Below are 13,288 nucleotides of genomic sequence, written 5' to 3'. Positions count from 1 at the left end.
AACGAACAGGTCTCTTGAAGAAGGAATATGTTCGTCGCCAGAGTGAGTGTGTTGAGAAATGAATGAGTAGACATGAAAAATTAAGATAGAGAATGTTAATAAATGCCGTTTTATTTAAAAAGTTTGAAGGATTTTCACATGAAAAATTCGGAGACATTACTTTTCACCACGCCCAAGTAAAGGTAGATGTGAAGTAGATGGATATGTCGTATATCTGAAGAGTGACTCATTTGTCTCAGCGCATTATTTACTCAGGAAAGAGATACTATCACTTCCTTCAGCAGAATTTATCATGGAGTCTTATTCGCGGTGGCGCTCGAACCTGCACTCCACGGCCTTCGCCAACGACTGGAAGGCATCAGCATTCGAGAAGTGACCTTCCGATGTTCTTCCTTCGCAGATGACGAGGTGCTCTTGGTGCGGTCGAGCGACGAAATCCAAGCGACGCTTCAGTCGTCGTGCCGCTACGGCGCGGTATCGGGTAGCGTCGTCAACATGCGGAAGACGACATACATGGATGTCGGGAGAGGCCTTCTACAACCGACAACGATCTGCTTGCAAAAGGTTCCCACATTGAAAGCACTGGGGGTGCAGTTCTACAGTACAGCTCGCCGAATTGCGACAGCCACATATCGCCGGCTGCTACAAAGGACACGGGCGCTGTTCTGTGATAGCAGATACCGCAATATGCATATGATTCTCCGAATTCGTTACGTCAACACGTATCTAGCGTCCTAACTTAATTATTTTGCGCACATTTTACCGCTAACACCACCATGGCCCGCACTTTCCAGGTGGCGTACAGACAATTTGTGAGTGCAGGTCATATATTCAAAGTTCGTTACACTGGCAGGGGGCCTGGGGTTGACTCACGTCCACAACCGCACATTGTACCTACGGACGATGCTGCTCATATGGACCGCGACCAACAACAGTTTTACGGGGACGCTGCTACAGATCGTCGCGCCGCGAGATCTTCGTTCACCGGTCGCCATGGGCCACATAGTCCCGTCTCTTGCCCGCATCCGCGATTTTCTGATCGAACTGAGTTACATGACCGAGGGTCTACCGGCGTTGAGGACTCTGAGCACGACAGATTACTACCGCATCTATCAGGCACGACAACACCTTAACAACGTCGAACAACAACATGCAACCATCCACTGGACCAGGGGGTAATGAGCCGTCCACCCCCATACCTGCCCACGTACGCTCGTTCTCTGAGGTATATGGTGGTGAACAGCTAATTAGCCACGCGTCACCGCCTCCATTCCATCCATCTCACCGACGACCCTTTGTGTCCGCACTATGCAGACGTCGATTCGGATGCGCATCGCCTGACGTGTGCTGTGATAGGCAGATGCTGGGATCATGTACAACGTATGCTTGCGCTCCTGTTGCGACGACAGCCAGAGCCTGTCACGGCAGACGAGCTCCTACTCGATGATACCACTTACTTTCCCACTACAAGAACGAACGCCGTCAACTGGCTGAAGGGCATGGTGCTGTATTACATTTTGCAAGCCGCTCCGAAAGCGTTCTGGACTTGTGGGTCTACCTGACAACGACTCATGAGGCGTTCCGCCACCATGCATTGTACCGCACACGACTAACACGACTATAAAACTATTTAGGCGCATTATTCGAGGATCATCCTGCCCATTGGGGCGTTACGAGTACTAGAAGGCACACTTAAAAATGATTCACGGCACGCGATTGATCCTCAGATCATATGGTTTAGTTGGAGTCCCCCATACATTCATTAGGCGAAGACGACTCGGAAGCTTCTGGTGGCGGTAGTAGGATCCCGTTAAATATATGTACAATATAAAACTAAATACGTGGGAAATATATATAAATGTATACTTATAAATAAATGAATTTGATCCAATAAAATTCTCTAGATCCTATCGAACCCCTTTCCTGTCCTCGGCGCTGGGAGGGCGGTAAAGGAACATTGAGGCCAGGCATCGGTGAAATCTGCAAGTGTGATGTCTCGTTCAAGATTATCGATATACAGGGTGAATCACATAAAACTTGCCCCGCAAACATTGTGGAAATGGGAAATGGAAAGCGCTATTAATGTGCGTTTTTCACGGAATGGGTTGGTAGTCAGGGGTTCGTGTTTTAGCCGATCAAAAGGTTATAATAAAGGTTAGAAGGTGTATTATTTGTGCAAGCATACACTTTTTAATGGAACAATGGATTTTGACATTAACATTCTTCCTACACTCTCTGTACACCATGATCACGTCGGCCTTTTCTGCATTGGTAAATCCCATTCTCCACTCTCGACCCACTGCTTGGACCGTCACAGAGTGACTAGAGAGACGCACTACATTCAATGAACACTCAAGCACACTGTAAGCAAACATTACAACGTCGTACATAGCAACTACGCTGGTTGAATTACACAAACAAGTGTCGGTGTGCAAACTTTTCAAAATACGATATATCGTGAACGACTCGCACTAGACTCCTGTAACAAACACCACTGGCATTCTAATTTATCCTCCGTTTAGTTTGTTAGTGTCAATAGGCATTTTTCCATTTAAAAATTATATACTTGCAAAAAATACATTTTATAAGTATTTTTACAAACCGTTTATTAGTTACAATACGAGTCGCGAACTACCAATCCATTCTGTGAAAACCTCGCATCAATAGCTCTTTCCATTTCCACAATGCTTGCGGTGCAAGTTTCAGGGGTTTCATCCTGTATAAAAATCACTGTACAAAACAAATATTAGAAATGTGTGCAGCCATATTCAAATTTTCAGGGAGTAAGCTTATAATCATCCCCCTTTATGCATCTTCCAGCTCTAACAACAGAGTTTTCCTCTATAACCTTAACATTGCGCTCAGCTCATTGCTTAAGAAAGATTTCAAGTTTATTTGGTGGTTGCGGTGGAGGGAGGGGGGAGGGGGGAAGAGAAAGGGGGGGATTTCAAAAGCAACAATTCTCGACGAAAACAGAAAAATTACCTTGAGTAAATGAACTTAATACAGATATCTGGTATAATTTTCCAGTCAGAATATACTGAAATTGTAGCGTATAGCCCGCATCTCGTGGTCGTGCGGTAGCGTTCTTGCTTCCCACGCCCGGGTTCCCGGGTTCGATTCCCGGCGGGGTCAGGGATTTTCTCTGCCTCGTGATGGCTGGGTGTTGTGTGCCGTCCTTAGGTTAGTTAGGTTTAAGTAGTTCTAAGTTCTAGGGGACTGATGACCATAGATGTTAAGTCCCATAGTTCTCAGAGCCATTTTTTTGTAGCGTATACGTTCGGAATATCTTCATTCGCTATGCGCAAATGTTACCCATGGAAGAAATAAGGACAAAGTCATTTTCTGTGGTGGTAGATTTGGCTCCACTTCTAAAGTCCATCACGAAGTGCATAATCCGAAAAGAAGTATAACTGTAGACAACCTGAACAGCTTAAATAATACTTCATTACTTTTTGGTAGTGATTTTTTGTTACGGATTTAAAAGAAGTAATACAATTCGAATAAGCGCCCAGTCTGTACAACTAATAGTATTATACTCCTAATATCATGCAGCAGAAACAGGAGGTATATCATAAAAAATGGTTCAAATGGCTCTGAGCACTATGGGACTCAACATCTTAGGTCATAAGTGCCCTAGAACTTAGAACTACTTAAAACTAACTAACCTATTGACATCACACACACCCATGCCCGAGGCAGGATTCGAACCTGCGACCGTAGCAGTCCCGCGGTTCCGGACTGCAGCGCCAGAACCGCTAGACCACCGCGGCCGGCAGTATATCATAACACGAAGGGCAAGCAAGGCGCGGTTACTGAATTTCCCTATACATAGAGCTGTACAATACTGAAGAATCTAACTAGATAGACTAAGAACATGCGTTATTCTAAGATAAAGAGCTCGCAGAACAAAATCAAAGTTGTATTGTCAGTTGTGAGGACGAATCAGGAAAGAAAGCGATTGCTAAATACTCGTATATTACATTTGTCCTATGGGACTCTGTTACACGGATGTTTCCGTATTACCAATATTTTTCGAGAACGTTGTTTGTAAAAGAGTAAGAACGAGCCTCAGCAAACATAGTTTGATATCGGTGTCGTAGTTTGCTTCAAGAAAGGAGCATTTACAGAAAATGCAACTTGCGCTGAGACACTTTCAGGGTTATATCATAAGCCGACGACGATAGACATAATTTTTAATTTAACAAAAGCATTTCGTTTTGGTGGTGGTATGCTACGCTTTTGCATAAATTTAGTATTACGAAATTAGGAGAAATTAATATCTGACGATTCCGATACCCATTATGAGACGGAGGACTTGGATTCGGCGCCAATGGAATACTTCTTCGTCAGGCACTAGCGGTGGGTAAGGTGGCCACGCCCTTTAGCGGGCAGGCGTTAACCGCGGACTGCCTCCGGCTGGCAGCTTTTAAGAGCCGCGCAGGTCAGCAAGAAGACAGTTGCTGTCGGTACATGATGACATTCACCTCGCGTCGTTACAGTTACGGTACTACGAATCGCAAAGTTTAATTTGAATTATCCTTCGGAATTCCCTCTTCGTACTACAGACTTGGCCAACGACGACTTTGTTGTTTCTGGTGTTTGGTTGTTCTATTGACGGGTCCATTCCGGTTACTGTAAAGTGGAAAGTCTGTGAGTTTAGGTAGGTAGCGTGAGTGATCGGGACCAAACAAAGGCGTGGGCGTTTGTGTCGGGGGTGTAACGGAAAGCGGTTGATGTCTTCCCGTGGCGTGTATATTTGGTGAAATCGTTTTTGATTTGCCATGCTTGCGCGCGAGAGAAGCATAAACTATTAATTTTATGTTTTTTATAGAGGAATCACCTCTAGGTTGAATTGTTCGACTATTGGGTACTAACAGATTTGTAAAATCGTATTGGCGATGCTTTTTCTAAGCCCATAGGATTTTCACACATGTGCTGGGTGGCACAAGAATTTGAAGAGGCTATTTCTATCGTAATCGAGAATTTTACTCAAATCACGAGGTAAATTCATTTTATGTTCACCTCATCTGCAGGTTTTCACAATTATTTACGAATCAGAACAATGTTTATTTACTTACGAAATTTTGCAATAGCGTCTTAAAGACTTCCATTGCAGAATTCTGTAATGCCGTTGGTAAATAAATAGTGTTCGCGGTGATATGAAAATACATAAATGTAAACATGTGAAGATGTCATGCCAGGCATTTCGAAATGTTATCATGGAAAAATAGACTTGTATAAAAGCAATTGGTTGCAGCTGATTAATTATAAAAGTACCGTAAATTTCAACGGTTGCAGCGCTATAATACATCCACAACGGGTAAGAATTATTTACTAATGTCAATACGAAAAAGAACAGAAACACAAGCCGGCGGAGTGGCTGAGAGGTTCTAGGTGCTACAGGCTGGAACCGCGCGACCGTGACGGTCGCAGGTTCGAATCCTGCCTCGGGCATGAATGTGTGTGATGTCCTTAGGTTTAAGTAGTTCTAAGTTCTAGGGGACTGATGACCTAAGCAGTTAAGTCCCATAGTGCTCAGAGCCATTTTGAACCAGAAACACAAAATACGGCAACCAAATAGGTAGGAAAGCCCAATCGACAAGCTGTTAGTAGTGATTTTGTAATTTTTGTCGACATGCATGTTATTCGAGTGACTAAAATGCAGTGTGTTAATATTCGAAATACTATTAGCAAAAATACTTTTGATGACTGGTTGCATAAGCATGGGTTGTTTATGTAACACTAAATACATTAAGCTACCATTTCTTTGTCCATTTTACATACAATATTTCATCACATTTTAAATGAACACCACAACTGTATTGCTGTATTTACGGATGGTCTAAACAGGGGGACTGGGGGACTCTGTTGGCTGCTCTGTCGTGTTCCCTGATTGTGTCCTCAAGATCCGATTGCGTCAAGGCTTTGCTCTCTTCGATGCAGAATTACACGATGTCTTATGGACACTGGAACAGATGAGATGTCTTGCGATCGCTAAATTCCTCCTCTGTTTGACTCCTTTTGCGCCCTTCACTCTCTACAACACTTGTATTCGCCATATAAAGTAGTCCAATATATCCAGGACGGCCTCCTTCTTCTTCAAAGGGTGCCAGGGTACATGGGTATTACGGCAAACGAAGTAGGAGGCATGTCGCAATCCTCAGATAGTTCAATTTGTATGCTCCTACATGTGATGACCTCGCTGTTGCCGTAGAGGCATGCGCCGATGGGAACTACAGTGAGTGGATATGATAGACAGTGAGCTGCGACTAGTTAAGTCAAAAACTCGGCCACGGGGTACCTCTTTCCAGCTGCGTGGACGGGATCAGGTCCTTCTCACTCGTCTTCGCATATGACAAATCTTGCTCCGATGAGAGGAATCTCCAATGTGTGGTGCTGGTCGCATAGAAATCGCAAAGCACCAAATTTTAGGAAACTGTGTTTTCTGTTCTGACCACAGGGCAGCAGCTCATTTGACTACGGACTGGTCCTCTATTTTAACTAATAGCTATTCGAATGTGGAACGACTTTTAAGGTTTTGTGAAATGTTTGATTCGATGCCTAAAATTTTAGGGGGAAATTTTTGATGCATCAACAGGGTGACTGGCTCATCCATGTTTTTTTTGCAAGTGATCAATCAGTCGCATTTTCGTTAGTATTTATTTTAGCTTTCTTTTATATTATTTGTGTTTTAATTGCTCTTTTAATTCATCTGACCGGTTTTACGCTAATTTAAAGGATATGAGAAAATGTGATTGTAAGAATGACTGTGGGAGTGAGGCTGGAAGAGACTGTTTCTATCTGTGTATGCCTTACTGGTTCAAATGGATCCAAGCACTATGGGAATTAACATATGAGGTCATCAGTCCCCTAGACTTAGAAATACCTAAACCTAACTAACCTAAGAACATCACACACACACCCGAGGCAGAATTCGAATCTGCGACCGCAGCAGCAGCGCGGTTCCAGACTGAACTGAACGTCTTACTGTTATTTGTTTTATTCCATTTTAACCTCGTGCGTTCCTACTAATACCTGTAAGGGGCTGATAACTTTACCGGTGACCGCCCTAAACCACAAACACAAACACACCAGACCAGGGTGCCATCTCACACGTATACAGGACAAATCACTTAAAAGTTGCTCCCGTTTGATTTCATCACTGGCTTAGATACCAAAACTAGCTTTTCGGCAAAAGATACTTGGCGGAGGGCATGCAATTTTTTCCGTTGTTAATACTCCTAACTCTTGATTCAATCGAAATGATGAAGCAAGTATGATTTTTTAATGGAACGATGTACTTTTTTAACAGTTTTAAAAGTTTCTTGAAAAGTAAAGTACAGTAACGTTCGTTAATGTTCACGTTGAAACTTTTTACAAAATTGTCCAAGAAAAGTACTTACATTGGAAGGCAAGGCACCCAGAATCGGCTGTTGTGCTGTAAACTCCGCCAATCAGGTGTATCAATATATACAGCAAACTGATAGGCCAGGGCTACTACGATAAAGAGTATTTTCTCTCGCCTCACTTTATGCGACATAGAAACTGTGTCAGCTACCCATTGTTATAAATGGGCCTACATGCAGACTTCTAGCGTATTAGAGGGGATTTAAGGCACTCCGTCTTCAGGCCACGAGTGTCCTACCGGGACCATCCGACCGCCGTGTCATCCTCAGAGGAGGATGCGGGTAGGAGGGGCGTGGGGTCAGCACACTGCTCTCTCGGTCGTAAGATGGTATTCTTGACCGAAGCCGCTACTATTCGGTCGAGTAGCTCCTCAATTGCCATCACGAGGCTGAGTGCACCCCGAAAAATGGCAACAGCGCAAGGCGGCCTGGATGGTCACCCATCCAACTGCAGACCACGCCCGACAGCGCTTAACTTCGGTGATCTCACGGGAACCGGTGTAACCACTGCGGCAAGGCTGTTGCCCATTTGAGGGGATTTAGGAAAACTATTTCGAATAGGTGTACGTACTTAAGTTCAAGTGAACAGTTTTTGTGAAATCATGCAAACAGTAGCAAGGCATGGTATTACGGTGAAGCTTAGCATCGGAGCATCTTTTGGAGATGATTACATCGCAATAATCGAATTCGGCCGGCTAGTCTTGCGTTACGAGCATATTTATTGGACTTTAATTAATTAATTAATTTTTTAAAGGAACATACTTGTTTCAGTATCTCGCTTGACTGTAGTTAAGAGTTACCATCATTTTCTTGTGCTTTTGTCCCACTTCAGCGCGTGGTCGACCCTGTTACTTTCGATGTGGCAAAGTTAGTGTCAGAGACTTGACAATAGTTAAGAGTATTACCCATAAAACAATATTAGGTGCAAATTGCGTATCGATATCTTGAACCGTCCACTAAATAAAAGAGGTGCTGCCTTTACTTTAGGTACCCAGCAATTTCCATCCTGTGTCATCATCGCCATCACTGAAGCATTTCCTGCATTCACAGTGATTCCGTGAAGATTGTACAAACTCTCAGGGGTAGTGGAGAAAGGTAAATGTATCAATGTGAGGCAAGAGATCCTATCTGGAAACGACGAAGTCAAAAGTTATAGCCGGCCGCGGTGGTCTAGCGGTTCTGGCGCTGCAGTCCGGAACCGCGGGACTGCTACGGTCGCAGGTTCGAATCCTGCCTCGGGCATGGGTGTGTGTGATGTCCTTAGGTTAGTTAGGTTTAAGTAGTTCTAAGTTCTAGGGGACTTATGACCTAAGATGTTGAGTCCCATAGTGCTCAGAGCCAACGAAAGTTATAAGCGGAAATCGTTCTGATACCTCCGGTAGTGGAATACAGTTACCGGCACTGTTGTTACTAAGAGTATAGGGAAGGCAACTTCCAGAGCTGTTAGTACGGAGCAGAACAACAAAGAAATGTCCATAAATAAGGGCTCCAAAGTGCATACCCTAAGATTTATGAACACTTGGTCATCTTCGCTACTGTGAAACACATCTCTCATACTGAATAAGTGCTCATAGCTCATAGCATTCTTCGGTCGAATGTTTACTAGACTTTTTTCTTGTTTTGCTCCTTACCAACACCTCTGAAAGTTGCCTGCCTTACAATCTTAGCACATGTATTCCTCTGTCAGAGGCATCAGAACATTTTTCGCTTATAATTTTCGACTTGGTCGTTTCCGGACCAGGGTCCGTTACCTCAAACTGATGCATTTACCCATCTTCATTATCCTTGAAAGTTTGTGACATTATTATGGAATCATCTTGTTTCTGCTCCTAATAGCGACACGTCATATTCCTTCGTCTTTTGCGTTTATGACCCGGTTCACTTAGTGTGGTGTGACGAAATAGTTCTGCAGACTGTGCTTCACGTTATAATTAATTGTGAGCTTTCTTCCTTCTTGAAGGATGTTAGAATTAAACGAAATTAGCAATTTTTGCAATCATCGAGTGGTTTCGAGAAAGTCACAAGCACCTCCAACAGTTAAATCGTACATCTTTGTACGTATTTTTTGCAATTTAAATGTACGCACTGTACCTAAGACTTAATTAATTTTTTCTACAGTTGCCTTTGACTTTGCTCGGCGTAGCGCGTGATGGTATTCGCGTATAAATAACCGTCCCGCAGTTCCGTCGCTCGTTAACTGCGCCTCGGCTGGCGTGTATATGATGCCAGCTAACGCAGTTATGAGAACTAGCATTGTATCATTATAAAAAGCTATGAGCAGCGAGCGTATCCACCAGTCCACTAATAATTACCGGAAATACTCTCGAAATTTCTGCAAAGCGGTTACACCAGAAAAAATTAATTTCGTATACCTCTTCCCGTCTAAATTTTTGGAGTAAAAAGACATTTCCGCCTTTTTTCCGAGGAACACAGTCGTCGTTTTCCATGTATATGCGTTGCTTGGCATTTGCTCGGAAACAGCGAGTTTTTCACATTATATGCTGCGTGAAATTGCAGGTAGCGCTCTGCGATAACTGTTCGTACTCAGCGGTACACGGAATATAAATAATGTTCATCATGTCCAGTTAGAAAACTGGTTGACATTAATATTACTGACTACTAGCTTAGCGCCCGTTGCTTGGGACGCGTAGACTGTATGGCGTACAGAGTTCTTTTGTTTTTATTTAATCGAATTTTCACGTTTTTCACAAATTGCAACTCTTTTAAGCTTTTCGTGCTAATTACGGCCATATAACCATGGTCTTTTCCGAATCTACTTCTGACCGAAAAGCGATTCTGGTAGCTGGAGTCCAAAGTTTTTGTTAATCATGCTTTTTGTGTTCTTGTGGAGATAGCAACTTTCATCCCCTAACAAGTATTTCTTTATATTTATCCGAGAAGTGAAATACGATTTTTCATAAATTTAGTTTTAAATTATTTTGAGTGTAACGAAATATGTCCTTAAAAATTTTCATTCGCTATTGCACTCTCTTTCCAGAAACACTGAAACACGTTTTTTTAATTTTTTTTTAAATTTATAACCGAGAAGTCAAATACCAGTTGTCGTAAAGGTAGCCTTAACAATTTTTAGTAGTCCCTTAGTAATTATTTATTAAAAAAGAACTTTCACTCACTGTTTTACGCACTTAGTGGTTGAATTTCCAAAAATGCTCAAACACGTATTTTTTATTTCCTGGATGAGAAACCAAATACCAGCTTTAATCGTTCTATCCTCAAAATTCCCTAAATAGCGACATGCTTTCAAAAAGCCTTTCATCCCCTGTTTCACCCCCTTAGGAGTGGAATTTCGGATAATCCGCTCCTAAACAATGCTTACGTTATAAGATCCACCCCTTCTCCTAATTTCAAGTTTCTGTCCTTAGCGGTTTGGGCTGGTCGATGATGAGTCAGCGAATCAGTCTGACCCTGTTTCACCCCCTTATAGCTAGAATTTTCCAAAACTGTGAAATGTGTATATTTTATTTCTAGCAGAGAAGCCAAATACAAAATTTCATAGATTTAGCTTCAAAAAAGCTTGGTCAACGAAATACTGCCATAAGAATTTCCAGCCCCTGTTTCACCCCCATAGGTGCTGAATTTCCAAAAACAGTGAAACACGTATTTTTTATCTCTAACTGAGAAGCAAAATTTAAGTTTTTATAGATTTATTTTTAAAAATACGTACATTATAAAATATGTTTATAAAAACCCTCATCCGCTATTTCACTTATTTTCTTTCTTTTTAATAAGTAACCGAGAAGTCAACTACCAACGTTCATAGATGTAGCTTTAAAAATACTTTACTAGTTCTTTAATAATGATATGTTTTCAAAAAAAGCTTCCACCAAAAATTTCATCCCCATAGCGTTAAATTTCCAAAAATGCTGAAACACGTATATCTTTATAAAGATGGGCACATGTGTAATTATGGGCACCCCTCACGAAGTGGTGCAGGACTGAAAACGGTGCCTATTGTTGATAGACAGTGGCAATGAACAGTTGTAAACATTGTTTCAAGTAGTGTAGTTACAGTGTCGGTTGTTGTGTGAATTGGTGTTTGTTCATGACCGCAAACGTTTGACAGGTATGTGAAATCGTTTTTTTACACACATCAAAAAAAGTTTTGCATCACTCCGGTTCCCAGAACTCCTAAAGATAGACGTTGATTGTGGATATTGAATCACAGACACAGTCCCTTTGACTGTTCAGAGGAGTACTAAACCTGTTCAAAGATGTAAACAACCATGCATGAGTAGCGCCTATTAGACGGAGGGGGTCCGACAGCCGATCACTTCCAGTCATTCCATCACGAAGCAGGTACACGCCTCATATTGTCTATAGTTCAACGATGCCTAGAGCGTCAATACCGCGGTTCGGTCGCGTTCGCATTGTTACTTTGTGCCAGGAAGGGCTCTCAACAAGAGAAGCGTCCACACGTCTTGGAGTGAACCAAAGCGATGTTGATCGGACATGGAGGAGATACAGAGAGACAAGAACTGTCGATGGCATGCCCCACTCAGGCCGCCCAGGGGCTACTACTGCAGTGGATGAATACTACCTACGGATTGTGGCTCGGACGATTTTTGATACCAACGCCAACATGTTGAACAATGCTTTTCGTGCAGCCACAGGACGTCGTTTTACGACTCAAACTGCGTGCAATAGGCTACATGATGCGCAACTTCAGTCCCGACGACCTTGGCGAGGCCCATCTTTGCAACCATGACACCATGCAGCGTGGTACAGATGGGCCCAACATCATGCCGAAAGGACCTCTCAGGATTCTTCACCGATGAGTGTCGCATATGGCTTTAACCAGACAATCGTCGGAGACGTGTTTGGAGGCAACCCGGTCAGGCTGTACGCTTTAGACACACTGTCCAGCGAGTGCAGCAAGATGGAGGTCCCCTGCTGTTTTGGGGTGGCATATGTGGGTCCGACGTACGCCGGTGGTGGTCATGGAAGGCGCAGTAACGGCTGTATGATACGTGAATGCCATCCTCCGACCGATAGTGCAACCATAGTGGCAGCATATTGGCAAGGTATTCGTCTTCATGGACGCTAATTCGCGCCCCCATCGCGCACATCTTCTGAAAGATTTCTTTCAGGATAACGACATTGCTCTCCAGACGTGAACCCTATCGAACATACCTCGGATAGATTGAAAAGTGCTGTTTATCGACGACGTGACCTACCAATTACTCTGAGGGATCTTCGCTGAATCGCTGTTGAGGAGTGGGACAATCTGAACCAACAGTGCTTTGATGAACTTGTGGATAGTATGCCACGACGAATACAGGCACGCATCAATGCTAGAGAACGTGCTACTGGGTATTAGACGTACTGGTGTTTATAGCAATCTGGACCACCACCTCTGTATGGTGGTACAAATGCAATGTGTTGTTTTCATGAGCAATAAAAAGGGCTGAAATGATGTTTATGTTGATCTATATTACAATTTTCTGTACAGGTTCCGGAACTCTCGGAATCGATGTGATGCAAAACTTTTTCTGATGTGTGTATATCCTTCTGACTAGTTTAAAATAATTTCTCAGTGATATCCGGAATAGCGGAATCAGCGAGAAGCACGTCTTACGTTACACACGCTTTTAGGTTAAACGTGATAGTGACCATGTTGCTTAAGAATGGTTGGTGTAAATATGGGACCATTGGGTTGGTGTAAAAATGGGCCCCTATTTAAGGAGGGCCCATAATTACACCATCCCTTCTCTTAAACAATGTAAAACATTTAAATAATTTTATGGGGATATGGTTAGTCAAATTTTGTTTAAAGTTCATATACACAACTCACAGCGCAACAAACAAATAGAATTTTCAGATTGCGATAATAGACCCTAGTGCTTTTATTCGTCCTTCTC

General features: G+C 42.9%; 1 pseudogene; it reads right to left on the bottom strand.

The window, feature by feature from the left end:
* Positions 1–7,817: 7,817 nt before the first annotated feature.
* On the bottom strand, positions 7,818–7,935 carry LOC126177556 (5S ribosomal RNA; annotated as a pseudogene).
* Between the last annotated feature and the right edge of the window lie 5,353 nt (positions 7,936–13,288).

This window comes from Schistocerca cancellata, chromosome 3 (assembly GCF_023864275.1).
Source record: "Schistocerca cancellata isolate TAMUIC-IGC-003103 chromosome 3, iqSchCanc2.1, whole genome shotgun sequence".
NCBI lineage: Eukaryota > Metazoa > Arthropoda > Insecta > Orthoptera > Acrididae > Schistocerca > Schistocerca cancellata.
Note: the sequence above shows the minus strand (reverse complement) of the source record. Positions and strands in the feature narration are given on the sequence as shown.